The sequence below is a fragment of the Stegostoma tigrinum genome, chromosome 2, assembly GCF_030684315.1.
Source record: "Stegostoma tigrinum isolate sSteTig4 chromosome 2, sSteTig4.hap1, whole genome shotgun sequence".
NCBI lineage: Eukaryota > Metazoa > Chordata > Chondrichthyes > Orectolobiformes > Stegostomatidae > Stegostoma > Stegostoma tigrinum.
Window position 1 is genome coordinate 150,155,771 of NC_081355.1, and position 15,931 is coordinate 150,171,701.

The 15,931-nt window shown below is 40.1% G+C and overlaps 1 protein-coding gene across 5 annotated transcripts in view; it reads right to left on the reverse strand.

Moving 5' to 3' along the window:
• gjc2 (gap junction protein gamma 2) overlaps positions 1–15,931 on the reverse strand; it is a 191,929-nt gene that overhangs the window by 25,932 nt on the left and 150,066 nt on the right. The window contains exon 1 of one of the 5 annotated variants that reach the window (XM_048563413.2): positions 2,841–2,931. The exons of the other annotated variants lie outside the window; for them this stretch is intronic. The gene's annotated coding sequence lies outside the window, so the exon portion shown is untranslated. Of the gene's footprint in view, positions 1–2,840; positions 2,932–15,931 lie in introns of those variants that run through there. 5 annotated transcript variants of the gene reach the window in all.

Here is a 15,931-nt window from a genome sequence, read left to right on the forward strand (position 1 = left end):
ATCCTCTCTTTATATTTTTTTTTGAGGAATTATTAGATCCTAAAATCCCTTATTATAGTTTCTGACTCCTAATAATAGTCTTAATTTTGTAATTTCCCGAAATCATTACAGAAATGTATACACAAAGGTGTCAGTCCATTTTTATTTACAGAAGCAAAATGCATTTCAACCATTTTACCAAAAGGTGATTTTGTATTTCTCCGCAAAATGAGAGTTGAAAAGATAAGGAATAATAACATCACATCTCCCCATCCCCCTTTCCTGATGAAGGGTCTAGGCCCAAAACGTCAGCTTTTGTGCTCCTGAGATGCTGCTTGGCCTACTGTGTTCATCCAGCTTCGCACTTTGTTGTCTTGGATTCTCCGGCATCTGCAGTTCCCATTATCTCTAATACTGTATCCTGTTCTCTTTAGGTTCCGAATGTAGTAATTGGTTTTTTGTATTAGTCAATTCATACATAGAATATAAAAAGCGGGGACTGCCCGCTGTTCGGGGAGAATCGCTTATGGAACTCGGCACTCTGTGCCAGGTTGTGTACAGCAATCCTGTAAGGCTAGTAGTTGCTTAATAATGAAGGATTGTGTTTTTGTAGCCAGGCCAGTATCTTGTTATTACATCAAGCCTGTGAGGGTCTCTGAAAACGAACCTGACATGACCATAACTCCATAAGATCTCGAGTAATCCTAGACAAGGACAAGAGTAGCCCTTGGGTGACGATGTTTAATTGGGCAAGAGCTAATTACATCCAGATTAGGGTAGAACTGGGGAATAGGGATTGGGGGCAGTTATTTGAGGGCAAATCTATGTCTGGCAAGTGAGAGGCTTTTAAAGACCAGTTGCTTTAAAGTGTAGGACATGCATGTCTCTGCAAAACTGAAAGATAGGAATGGCAGAATCCAGGAATCATGGATGACAAAGGAAATTGTAAACTTAGTCAAAAGAAAAAAGGAAGCATACAGTAGGTTTAGGTCAGCTACAAACTGTCAAAGCTCTTGAGTATGGAGAAATGAGCAAGGAACTGAAGTGCAGTATTAGGAACGTTAATAGGAACCATGAAATGTCTTTAGCAAACAGGGTCAAGGAGAATCCCAAGGCTTTTAATGCATGTATTAAAAGAAAGAGGTTAACAAAGGAAAGAGTAGGCCCCCTAAAGGACAAAAGAGGAAGTTATGCACAGAGCCACAGGAAGTTGGAGCGATCCTTAATGAGTACTTTTTATCGGCATTCACAGAGAAGGATGCGACTGATGTTAAGATCAGGGATATAGTAAGGGAATAGAATGCTTTGCCTGCAACTGTAGTAGATTCGCCAACTTTAGGTACATTTAAGTCGTCATTGGATAAGCATATGGACGTACATGGAATAGTGTAGGTTAGATGGGCTTCAGCTCAGTATGACAGGTCAGCACAACATCGAGGGCCAAAGGGCCTGTACTGTGCTGTAATGTTCTATGTTTGTCTCATAAAAGCATAAATAATCACTCATCATTTGAATAATCATACAACTGTATAAGTAAATTACTAACAAAATGAGTCCACTTCCAACACTGCGAGTAATGCAGTAGATGTGTTATTTTCACATCGACTTTCAGACAACTAAAAGACTGGTAATTGCTTCTGCCAGAAAACAGCTTATTCTTATTGCCTGGCTCCTGCACACTTTTGATACCAATTTGACTCATCAGAATGGCACCTTCTACATATCTAGAAGCATGTGTACAGACTTATATGTCTATCAGTTGAAAGTTACATGAGAAATCGCCTCCTTTTGAGTTCTGCACCACTTGGGTTTGGTATAGATCAGATCCTGACTGTCAAAGTATACTGCTGCTTTTAATTTGCTGCAAAGCACTTTACAGAAACATAAAATGTCCCATAAAACTACACAAATGCCCTCTCAAAAAGATAATAAGTCCTTGTTCTATTGGTTTTTAAGTCTTTTTGGATGAGTAAAATAAACACATACATGCAACTGAAATGTTTATCGTGATGATGTTCCATTTGGTTTGGTGTAGGCATGACGGACTGAACACACGACGCACTGAATGCCGTCCCCCACGCTGTAACAGTTCTATGATTCTGTGACAATCCCTTGCAAACTTTGCATTTTTAAATATTTGTTCATGGGATGCCAGCATTGCTGACTAGACTGCATTTATTGCTCAGAGGATAGTTAAGAGTCAAACACATTGCTGTGGATTTGCAGTCACATTAAGCCAGACCTGGTAAGATTGGCTGATTTCCTTCTCTGGAGGACCATATATGACAATCAATAGTGGTTACATTTTACAGACTAGCTGTTGGAATGACATAAAATGCCAAATTTAAAATGTCTTGCTACTCTGAATTATTACATTGGCAGCAGGTAACAGTCAAAAAACTTGGATTTTACAAGTGATCTTATCACATGTAGCAGAGAATTCACACAACAAAGTCCTGTAAACAGAAAATAAGACAAACAGCTACATAATGTTTCTGTGGTAGCATTGTTTGAGGTGGAAACATTAGCTAGGACACGTGAAATTAGCTCTCCGCTCCGCTTCAAATAGTGGCATATGATTTCTTAAATGCTGAAAAAAAATACAGGCCATGGTTTAAAGTCTCAACTAAGGAAATGCTTGCTTAGTTATGCAAAGTTGTACCAATAATAGGCTATTTCCTCAAATCCATGATGGGGCCTCAATCCACAACTGTTCAAAGATATTATTTAAATCTTTGAAATAAGGGAATCAAATCACGTAGTAACTGTTTCCATTCACAAACTGAAACTCTTAATCAAATAACTAGCCAGCTATTACATTATAGAAATGAAGCTAAGTTAAAATACATCTGAGTACTTACGTAAACATGTTCCTTCCCTTTTTTAAGAGAAGTGCAAAAGTTACTTGTTAAAGTTGGTTTTAAGAAAGGAGATTTAACTCTCAAAGGAGCTCTGTCTAAGAAAATAGCCTGCTTCAGCCTATACTGACAGGCTTTAAGCAACTTCAACAGGCTCCACCTTTATGCTTCATCATGTCTAGACAGGGATCATTTTAACTCACTCGCTTTCCACTGAATATGCATTAACCTTCTCTGCACTAACGACAGCATGAAACATAACTAATTTCTTTTTGAAAATAGAGAAACAGCACAGATTTCTTCTTCCCTCACCCATCGATTACAGTGTGAAACTTACTGGAAGTACAAACACGCAGGCAAAAAGTTTTAACAATGTTGAACTTGGGCTGTACTGCCCATCACCAATAATTAAACAAAAGGCAACATAAAAGGTTGGATGCATAGCAGGTTTTATTTTAGGAATAGGCAGCCTGCATGAAGGTCCAGTCTCTAGTTCACATTCCTCAGACCAAACACTCAACAACAGTTACAACCTCAAATATCCAAAATCCTTTTATTGTCATATATGGCGAAAAACTTTTACAATGTCTGCCTTCTTATGGCGACATCTTAAGTACAAGTACCCAGGTACAATTCCTGGATACAGTAAAGAAATAAAAGTAGTTGCACTACTTACAGAGTTGAAAACCCTTAAACAATTACAAGTTTCATTATTGTTCTCTAACTTTTAATTAGGATTTTTTGTCTTATCTCATAATCATAGTTTAGCACAAAGCTACTCAGGCAAATTCAGCTATTAAAGAAAAAAAAGTGCATTTTTATGAAAGAAGCACTGTCATTCTGCTAAGAGAGCATCTGTGTTATTTTAACAGGGTTAACAGGAATTGCTACGAACACCAACTTTGAAAACTGCAGTATTCTAAGTACTGTAGTTCACAGATGTTAAAATCTATTTGAATTATGAAATATGAAATGGGTTAAAAACTACTTTAAAATAGGAGGAACAGAAATTAGTGCAATTAGTGAATAAATTAATTGCCAAAATCTCATTCAACCATAACTGATATACATTCACAAAACTACTGGCAAATTTTCACTCACGCAAGTACACATTTCCTTTCAAGTAAAAGATTGTGGAGGGAAATCCTTTTGAGAGAAGGAATGAAAGTGGTGTGTTTTTTTTTAAAATGATAAGAAATTGTAAAAGTCCTGATATCTAAAAGGACTTGGGTCTCTTTCTTCATAAGTCACTACAATCCAGCAATGCAGGTGCAACAAGCAATTTGAAATGGCATGTTAACTTTTATTGTATAAGGATTACAGTGCAGAAGCAAAGAAGTCTTACTTTAATAATACAGCATACTAGTGATACTGCACCTGGATTATTCTGGTCACTTTGTGTAAGGAAGGACATACTTGCTTTTGCTTTAGAGTGAAAGGCTGATTCCTGGAAGGTGGGCTGTCTGATGAGGAAAGATTGAGCAGACTGAACTGATATTCTCTCTGGGCTGGCATGAGTTAGAAAGAATGAGAGGTGATCTCAAGAAATTTACAAAATTATGAAAAGACAGAGTAGATGCAGGAGAGATGTTTCCCCTGCCTATGGGTTCTAAAACCTCAGGCGTGACAGTCTCAGAATAAAAGGCAAACCATTTAAGACTATGATAGAGAGAAACATCTTCACTCGGGGTGGTTAATATTTGGAGTTCTCTAGCCCAGAAGGCTGAGAACATTCAATCATTGAACATGTTCAAGACTGAGATTGCTTAAATTTTCAAAAATCATTGACAGCATGATACATGCAAAGCGCGGGGAGATAACATTGCAATTGATGATCAGCCAAGATTAATTATTTGAGTCAAACCTGGCACAAAGGGAAGTGGTCAGGGCTGTTGAAGATTAGCCATCTCAGCTCTATGATATCTCAGCAGCTACTTCATCAATGTCATAAGGTCAAAATTGGGGATGTTCATTGATGATTGCACAAACAACATTCAAGAATCCTCAGAGAATGAAGTAGTCCATGTCCAACTGCAGCAAGACCTGGACAATATCTAGGTGTGGACTTACAAGTGGCAGTCAATGACCAGCTCCAGCAGCAGAGAATCTAACCATCATTCCTTGACATCAACAGCATTACCATTGCTGAATCTGATGCTATCAACAGCTGGAAGAAGCACAAGATAACCTAGGTTCTTGATAATATTCTATTCCTCACTGCTAACTCTTCTACTAGCCCACATCATCCTGAAACCCCACAGCCTATCCACCAACTACAAGGGACATGTCAGGAGTGTGACATAATAATCCTCATTCATATGGATGAGTGGAGTTCCAACAACACTCAAGAAGCTTGACACCATCCAAGTTAATTGGCATGATATCCACAAACATACAGTGCCTCCATCAAAGCAGCAGTAAAGAAGACCTACAGGGTGCACTGAAGAAATTCACCAAAGTTCCTTAGATAACACCTTTGAAATCCACAATCATGACCATTTAGAAGGATTAGTGCAGCAGATACTTGGGAACATCATCACCTGCAAGTTCCCTTCCAAGCCAATTTTCATCCTGACTTGGAAGTATATTGTCTATTTATTGTTCCTTCAGTGTTGTTAGGTAAAAATCTTGGATCTTCACCAAATTGCATTTTGGGTTAACCTACTTGAAATGGCAGTGGTTCAAGGATGCAGCTGGCCACCAGTTTCTCAAGGGATGGGCAATAATTGCTGACCCTCTTCATCTCCCTCCATTGCCTTCCTCTACTGGAACTTCAGGCTTTCTTTACAGAGCGAGATCTGGAGAGTCTAACACCCGGCGCTGAACTTCCTCATTTACGGTGGCTCAGTGGTTAGCATTGCAGCCTCACAGCACCAGGGACTTGGGTTCAATTCCAGCTTCAGGCGACAGTCCGTGTGGAGTTTGCATTTTCTCCCCGTGTCTGCATGGGTTTCCTCCGGGTGCTCCGGTTTCCCCCCCACAGTCCAAAGATGTGTAAATTAGGTGGATCGGCCATGCTAAATTGCCCATAATGTTCAGGGGTGTGTGGGTTATAGGAGAATTGGTCTGGGTGGGATGCTTCAAGGGGCAGTGTGGACTTGTTGGGCCAAACAGCCTGTTTCCACACTGTAGGTAATCTAACCTAACCTTATTCTAGGTTGTCTTGCGCTAAAGAAAGAGTCAAGATAACCATACTAAACATGGGCCACAGTACAATCAACCTGCAATGGATCGCCTACTGAAGAAAGGTACAAGGAGTTACATTCTGTATTTTTTATTAATGGTTTTGCAAAGTAACACCTTCATGTGATAGCATGGAAGTACTGGATGCTTTTGTTATTGATTTTTAAACACCATTTAGAATGGTCAAACAAAGTTTTTAAAATCGGAACAGCACTTTTCAATGACAATACTTTACTATTTTTTGAAAATTTGATGCTATTAGAAAAACCAGGTCAAGGAGCAGGGCTCATAAATGCAGGACTTTGCCAAGGTTAAAAATGAATGAGAGAAAAGATGAGATAAGATCAAAAATTAGTCATTAGGGAATATAACAGTTGATTTTGAAAACCTATAAGATTGTAGAAGAAAAGAAATTGGGTTATATGGCTTCACCTTTAATCACATAATAGTCAGAAAACAATATGCATCTGGCCAGGTTCTATATGTGACTAAATCAGGAATTCCTTAGATTGAATGTTGTGGAAGAATATGTTGGAGCAATGGACAGACAGCAATAGAGAAGGCTATGAGTACTGGTGTAAGCACCTCTGCTTTACTGTATTGATGTTGGTTGTATTTAATAAATTATATGCAGAGTTCCAGTATCTACTGTCTGGTGAACTGGTAACCAGAGGAGGAAGATTTTAAATAACTGGCGGAAAAACGAAGCAGTGATGGGACCTTTGTATAATGAATTATGAAGAACTGGAAAGGAGAAAGCCAATTTAATGGCAAATTTCAAAGCAAAGTGGAAATATACTTGAAGAGCAAGTCTCCTTTCTGCAGAAGGATGCTCCTGCTCTCGAGGGAGCACAGCAGAGGTATAACAGGCAAATTCCGGGGATGGCAGGACTGACATATGATGAGCGATTAACTAGGTTAGGATTGTTTTCATTGGAACTCAGGTGAATGAGGAGGGATCTCATAGAGACTGATAACATTCTAAAAGGACTAGAAAGGATAGATGCAGGGAGGATGCTCTCAATGGGGAGTGCGTCCTGAACCAAGGGTCACAGTATGACGATTCAGGGTAGACCATTTGGGACAGAGATGAGGAGACATTTCTTTACCCAAAGAGTGGTCAGCGAGTGGAATTCATTACCACAGGAAATAGTTGATGCCAAAACATTGGATGTATTCAAAAGGCAGCTAGATATAGCATTTGGGGCAAATGAGATTGAAGGTTAAGGGGAGAAAGCAGGATTAGGCTACTGAGTTGAAAGATCAGCCACAATTGTGAAGAATGGCAGAGCATGTTCAAGGGACCGAATGGCCTTGTCCTGCTGCTATCTTCTATGTTTCTACATTTTTATTCACAAGAGCTGCCAATGTACTTTAATAGAAGGTCATTCCAGTTTAGTATTCAAAGGAAAAAAAACATAAGTTATACTATACTACACAAGAGCTATTTAACAATTTCATTCCAAACACCAGAAGGAACAACTTATCCCCTTCACCTCAGTAATAACCTTATCGTCACACAAACGTCGGAAACAGCATCAAATATGTCTAAGCTAAAGCTTCTCGTCCAATTGGAATGGCTACAATTAGTTTCCTCTTTTGAAATATAATGTTAATTGCTCAATTCGCTCTTCAATTAACGCCTCTCCTTGAAACCTTTAAAAATGGCTGCTAACCTAACTCACTATTACTTTTCAACATGAATTCCTTAAACTCATGTTTTCAACAGTCTTGTATGATGTCTTCCTCTCTGACACCTCCATAACCTTCTCTCTTTAGCTTTCCAGAGATTTCTTTCCATTGTAAGTTTGCAAATGACACCAAAATTAGTGGTGTAGTGGATAGTGTAAAAGGCTAATACAGACAATAATGGAGTCTTGATCCGATGGGCAAATGGGTCGAGGAGTGGAGAATGAAGTTTAATCTAGATAAATGTGAGGTTTGTATTTTGGTAGGGCAAATCAGGGCAGGACTTATGCACTTAATGGTAGGTTCACAGGGACTTTTGCCGAACAAAGGGACCTTGGGGTGCAGGTTCATAGTTCCTTGGAAGGGGAGTTGCAGGTAGAATTTTTTTTGAAGGCAGTGTTTGGTATGCTTGCCTTTATTGGTCAGCACATTGAGTGTAGGAGTTGGGAGGTCATGTTGTGGCTGTACAGGACACTGGTTTGGAGACTTTTGGTTGCTGCATCCAATTCTGGTCTCCTTGCTGTAGGAAAGATGTTTTGAAACTTGAAAGCATTCAGAAAAGATTTACAAGGATATTGCCAGGGTTGAAAGGTTTCAGCAATAAGGAGATGCTGAATATGCTGTAGCTTTTTTCCCTGGAGTATCAGAGGATAAGGGGTAACCTTATAGAAGTTTATAAAATCAGGAGAGGCCTAGATAAGCTGAATAGTCAAGGTCTTTTCCCCAGGGTAGGGAAGTTCAAAATCAGAGGGCATAGGTTAAAGGTGAGAGGGGTAAGATTTAATAAGGACTGAAGGGGAAACATTTTCACGCAGGGCAGTGCATTTATGGAAAGAGCTGCCAGAGGTGGTGATGGAGGCTGGTGCAATTACAACATTTATTTGGCACCTGGGCTGGTAAATGGGACATGAAATGTGGAATGTCTGGTTGGCATGGACGAATTGGACCGAAGGGTCTGTTTCTGGATTCTACATCTGTATGACTCTACAACTTCTAGTGCTTCAGGACTCCTACCCCGTGCTGACTACATTGAGAATGCTAACAGCACTCCTTCTATAATTGACCTCTTCTTTTTGATTAACGTGCTCTGAGCCCTTTCTCTATGGGTTGTAAAACCTCATCAGCAAATACTTCAGCTATTATCTCCCCAGGTGGCTGTTCATCATTTAGCTAAAAATCACATGGCTTCTTATAAATAGTCTTTTTAACTCACAGTTAAAAATGATTTTCTCGCTTTAAAAACATGAATATATTCGTTTCAATGAAAATATATTTTGAGAGAACTGAAAACTAAAATGCAATTTTCCTTTACTTTAGGACCTAAGTTCCCAAATTAAATTTAAAATATCACTGATTGAAAACTGTGGCAGTGTATTTACAAATTCTGAGAGGTATTCATGATTATATCTTACCTTCTCTTTCCAACCTTTTAAAACAGTTTTAGGTCAAACATGTGACCTCTACAACGTACAGGTTTAAAGCTGGTTCTTGCCATACAATTGTACGTCTTCCTTTGAGTAGTTATAACTTTCGCTTGAACATTCCAATCTACAGCGAACATGTACAAGCACATGTACCACTGAGGCATCCAACAAGTTTCCAGCTTTGAACATCATACTGAAAAGAAGCAGACTTACCACAAAATAATACGTTGGATCAAACAGTATATCATTTGGCTCCATACGGCATTAAGGCAGCCAAAGGGTGCTGTCAGATTGCTTCGAAATCACAACCATTTTTGTCAATCTCAGATGTGCTCAACAGCCATGTTAATAACCTTGTTAATGTTGAAGCAGCCTATTAAACCTCATGAGAAGTCTCTGTATTCTGACTGGGTGTTCCATTAAGGTAGAACTTTATTGGCTTCATTTCAAACTTGCAGCAATAGGGCTTGTCTAGCATAATGTACAGCTATTGTCTGAGGTCCAGAGTAAATGACCTCTCTTGCACCCCCAACATAATCTCATTAACAACATTATGGGTGCATCTACACCACATAGCCTGCTCTGGTTAGAGAACGCGGATCCCCAACTGGCACTTATGGACAGGCAATAAATGCTGGCCTAGCCAGCGACAGCAACATGTCACGAATCAACAGAAAAAGTTGAAGGACATGTCAGTTAGGAAAGCATAGATAACAGAGTGTGGAGCTGGAGGAACACAGCAGGCCAAGCAGCATCAAAGGAGCAGGAAAGTTGATGTTTCGGGTCAGGGCCCTTCTTCAGAAATCATCTCTGACTCCAGCATCTGCAGTTCTTGCAATCTCTAAGTTAGGAAAGCATGTTATGTTGAGGATACAAACAGCCTTCAAAAGAATATAGATAGGTTATGTAAGTGGGCAAAAATTTGGCAAATGGTATACAAGGCGGGAAAATGCGAATTTGTCCATTTTGGCAGGAAGGATGGAAGTGCAGTATATTATTTAAATAGGTTGGGAATATGGAATGCTGCAGGTACAGCAAGTATTTAGGAAGACAAATAAAGGATGAATTTCAAGGGGACTGGTTCTAAAAGTAAGTAAATCTTGCTACAAATATGTAGGGCATGGGTGAGATCTTACCTGGAGTAATGTATACAATTTTGGCTGAGGGAACAGCATTCTTGCATTGAAAGCAGTCCAGAGAGGTCTCTTGTTTGATTCCTGGGAATAATTTATGAGGAGAAATTAGGCAGATTAGGCCTATACTTACTGCTAGTTAGAAGAATGGCATATGTAAAAAAATCATGTAGATTTCTGAGGGGTCCTGAATATTTCCTCTCATGGGGAATTCTGAACTAGGGGACAGTTTAAAATTATGGGAAAAATCTTTTGCTCTTGTCAATGGTGAGCTTGGAGGTGGAAAGGACACTTAACTAAATAAATTTGTGGCGGCTTCAATTTGCCACATTCCTACCTCTACCGGAGTTATTTTCAATGAAAGAGCCAATTGCTCACCATTTAAGGGTCTCAGCTTGCATCACTGCATTAACCCAAATGCAGTAGGTGCTTGTTACAATGCGGCTTCCATAATCTGCTGAGTGCCTGTGACTTCAGAGAACTGGGGAGAACCATTGATCAAAGACAGTGCCTGATCAAGGTCAGGACATTGAGTAGAGGCTTGACCACTGGGAGTCATGTCTTGCCCTTGCTTTCAACTGCTCTATCCCCATCTCATTGCGACTCCCAACCTGTGAAATCTCCCCACACACGTACCCGTAACTGGACTATGTTCTGCGTTAAGACTACCATCGTTTTTTCTTTATTTTTCTCATTTTTGCTTGGAACTGCGAGTTAAAGTTGTGAATCGAATTTTGAACACCAGCTTCTTTTGAAAAAAACAGAACAAATAAATTGATGTTTGCATATGGAAGCTGGCTTAGAAAGATAAGTGCAGGTTGATTACCGTTCCAGGAATACGTATGTTCCAACACCAGGATGTGTTATGGTCAAGGACTAGCAACTGGTTAGATATTGCATTGGTCAATGAAGGAGAAGCCAGTCCAGCCAGCTAAACACAAAGAACGTTGAAAAAGAAGGCAAAACCATAGATTGAACTGGTTTTATTTGGGCAGAAGGCTGCATGCTCAGAAGCTGCTGGATTGGGAAGTTGTGTTTGAGTTACTCTCTCTAGTTTTATGTTTAATTAAAGAATTATTGGATGTGCTGAGAAGAGAGTCCCAGTTTATAAGAAATAAGTGAATATCCCTTCGAGCCTGCTGGAAGCTGTTTGCATTGACCGGTAACTCTGGAAATCAAGCAAGACCCAATCCCATGTGCTATAAAATAAAACGTCATGCGAGGATTCCATAAAGACCTAATATTCACCATTGAAACACTTACTGAACGAGCAAATTACAACTCTTATTTACTTTGTAATTTAATCCTCAATGGTATCCGTCTGTGTGTCAGTGGGGGTTATGATTAAAGAAGATTGGATTTAAATCATAGGCTTTAATTGGATTACCTTGTGTGTTTTTTTCTGCTAAAGTTATAGTATTAATAATAAATTGTTAATTTCTGTTTGTTATAAACTTGCTGTCTGATATCTGTTATTCTTAAAAGCCGGCTAAGCACAACTGGGCATTTGAGGGTCATTCAATGTTTTAATTTCACTGTATTTTAAATGGAAAATGCTAAGCTCAAGAGCAGGTGGCCTCTGATTGGTCAGGTGGGATTTCTGGGCTCAGAATATGATTTTAGACTGCTGGCCTTGCAACTGCCTGATAATCATTAGATTGGCAAGGTCTTTCCAGGAAAAGACAGTAGGGCATTTCTTGCCAGGTCTCTAGCTGGCAGACAAGACCCTTGCAACTTCACTCACTGTGGACCAGCTAGCAGGAGTATTCACAGACATCTTTAAATTTTCTTTACTACGATTTGAAGACCCCATCTGCTTCAAGACCACCATCATCCCAGTGCCAAAGAAAAATCATGTAGCATCCTCACTGATTACCTCCCAGTGGATATGACCTCCATAATTATGAAGTACTTCAACAGGTTAGTTATGGCTCACATCAACTCCAGCCTACCAAACTATCTCGATCCTTTGCAATTCGCCTACCAGTGCAACAGAGACACAGCAGATGTCATTTCTCTAGCCCTACACTCATTCCTGGAACATCTGGATAACAAAAATACCTATGTCAGTTATCCAGTTATTAACTACAGTTCCGCCCTCAACACCGTAATTTCAAAAAAACTCATCTCTAAATTCTGAGACCTGGGTTTAGGCTCCTCTCTCTGTAGTGAATTCTTGACGTCCTGACCCATGGGTTGCAATCAGCAAGAATAGGCAATAACACCTCCTCCACAATAATCCTCAAGACTGGTGCCCAGCAAGACTGCGTACTCCGCCTCCTATTATTCTCCTAATACACACACGACCGTGTGGCCAAATTCTGCCCCAACTCCATTTACAGTTTGCTGACGACATCACCGTTGTAGGTCGTTGTTTGAGATTTGATGAAACAGAATTCAGAAAAGCAATTGAGTGCTGAGGAGCATGATATGAAGGCAACAACCTTTCCATCAAAGTCAGCAATATGAAGGAGCTGGTCATTAACTTCAGGAAGCAGAGTGGAAGGCATGAACCTGTCAGTATCAGTGGTGCTGGGTTGGAAATGGTCAAGAGCACCAAGCTCTTGGGAGTGACGATCACCAATATGTCCTTATCCACTCATGTCAACACGGTGGTCAAGAAAGCATAATAATGTCTCTACTTCTCAAAGAGGCTAAGGAAATTCGGCATGTTTACAAGAACTCTTACCAATTTTTAAAGGTGCACCATGAAAAGCATCCTATTTGGATGCATCTCAGTGTTTTATGGCAAATGCTCTTCCCAAGACCCCAAGAAATGGCAGACAATCATGAACACTGCCTAGTCCATCATGCAAACCAGTGTTTCATCCACTGACTCCACCTATACTTCCCACAGCCTCAGGAAAGCAACCAACATAATTAAAGACCCCTCTTCGATTATACTCTCTTCCACCCTCATCCATCGGGCAGAAGATATAAAAGTTTGAATACACGTACGAATAAATTCAAGAACAGCTTCTTCGCCCATTACCAGACTTTTGAACTGACCTCTCAAATGTTAATTCTGATATCTCTCTAGCACCTTCTCTGCAGCTCCAACACTGTATTCTGCACTCTGTTCTGCAACCTGATGCACTTTGTATGGTATGATCTGCACATATACCACACAAAACAACACATCCACTGTATCTGTACACGTGACAATAACAAATCAATTAATCGAGTTGATTTCCCTTTTGAGTCTCTTTTTAGAACAAAAGATGAAGAGAAATCTATTCTCTCAGTGAATTTTATTGTTTGGAATTCTCTTCTTAGTGAGCAGTGGAGTCTGGATCACTAAATTTATTCCAGGCTCAGTTGGGCAGATTTATTATTGTCAAGTGAGTGAGGATTATGGGAAAGCTGGCTGGAAAGTGGAGTTAAGTTCTTATTTTACTGTGGAGCAGGCTGAAGAGACCAAATCACCAAACAATTACTGCAATTCTCAACGTCCAAGCTCCGGGAAGTATAACTGTAAAGTCATAGAGGATGGAAACAGACCCTTCAGTCCAACTCCAAACTGAACTAAACTAGTCTCAATTACCCGCGTTTGGTCCATATACCTCTAAACCTTTACTATTCACGTACCTGTCCAAATGTCTTTTCAATGTTGTAACTGTACCTGCATCTGCCAGTTCCTCTGACAGTTCATCCTCCAGCATTTGAAACTAGACATTACAAAACTGTGCATTCCTGACGCATGGAAAGAAAGGAAAACACTGAGCAATATGAGCTTAAAAAATCTTACTTGAGCCAGATTTATGGCTTGTTAGCAAACTCCATTACAGTCTGAATCACCAATGAAGCAATAATCTCATGCTAAATGAAAAACAAAATGCACTAAGATTTCGATAGTCTGAAGCACTGGAACCCTTAAGATAGCATTTGGGATTTTTGCCAAATGATCTGTTCAACATCCGGATTATTCAAACAACCAGACTTGCCAGATCCAAGTTTTGATGCTTTACAGTTCATTAAAAAAAACAGAATATTGTTAAAAAGTAGGAAGATGAAAAGGTCATTCAGTATTCATCTCATTCCAATACAAGAGAGAGTGTCTGGTTTAAACCCAAACATATTACTTTCACTCAATCTTGGCATCAAATGTGGGAAGAACTTCCTTGTTACCTTTAGGTTAAAGATAAAATTAGTTCAGTTCACTCCTTAAAATCATGCTTTTCTCATTGTGATTAAAGTTTGTCACTCAAATCAGGTCTTGGGAGTGGAGGTGACAAGATGGGATTGATGTAGAAATCATATCAATTATTACAGCAATAGCTTTAAATTGAGGGGTGAAAGATATAAGCCAGATGTCAGAGGTAGTTCTTTACTCAGAGAGTAGTAAGGGAATGGAACGCTTTGCCTGCAACGGTAGTAGATTCGCCAACTTTAGGTACATTTAAGTCGTCATTGGATAAGCATATGGACGTACATGGAATAGTGTAGGTTAGATGGGCTTGAGATCGGTATGACAGGGCGGCACAACATCGAGGGCCGAAGGGCCTGTACTGTGCTGTAAAGTTCTATGTTCTATGTTCATTGTTATTAAACAATGGACACTAATTAGACATCATCTGGAGCAGATAAAGAGAAGTCTGGAAGAATGCTGCAGGCCAGGTAGCATCTGGAGGAAATGAGCAGTCAACGTTTCGGGTATTACCCTTCATCAAGACCACATGTGGGGGTAGGGAGCGCTGCTTAAAAAGATGGTGGTGGGGTAGCGGTGGAATGGTGTTAATGGGAGGATATCTGCGGCACTGCTTAAAGCTCTTGTCACAACACTAAAGATCTTTGAAATGGGGTGGACTGTGAACAACTATAGATGACTGCATCAATTTCCATTTCCTACTTTTGGCTGGAGCTGGAAAACTTTTTAAAATTTAGCTTCCAAACTCCACCCTTCATTCATCTTCATATAGTCCATATCCAATGCATCCCTTCCCTCCCTCACTCCTATGTCTCCATTCCAAGGGATAGACTTCTCCTGGTTTTGGAGAGGACACATCACAGTATATGGGTGGCAAGGTGGCCCAGTGGTTAGCACTGCTGCCTCACAGCGCCAGGGGCCTGGGTTTGATTCCGCCCTCAGGTGACTGTCGGAGTTTGCACTTTCTCCCTGTGTCTGCATGGGTTTCCTCCAGGTGCTCCAGTTTCCTCCCACGGTCCAATGATGTGCAGGGTAGGTGGATTGGCCATGCTAAATTGCCCATAGTGTTCAGGGATGTGTAGACTGGGTGTGTTATGGGGGGGATGAGTCTGGGTGGGATGCTCTGAGCATTGGTGTGGACTTGTTGGGCCAAACGGCTCGTTTCCACGCAGTAATGATTCTATGATTCAATGATTCTATACGTGATAAGCTTGCTGATTCCCACAGCTACCTTAACGAATTTGTACCAATCTACCATACAAAAACTCCACATTCAAAGGATTATCTTCTGCATTTTCAGTACGTCCTGCAATATGCCACCACCAAATATATCTTCTCTTGTCCCAAATCACCACTCTAAAGGAATCATCCCTTGACAATACCGTGGCCCACTCCTTAATTACTCTAATACATTATTGTCTCCACATGGCACCATTCCACGAAACCATCACAAGTGTAACACCTGTCCTTTCATCCTCTCTAATTTCACTATACGAGGCCCCAAACAATCCTTTCATG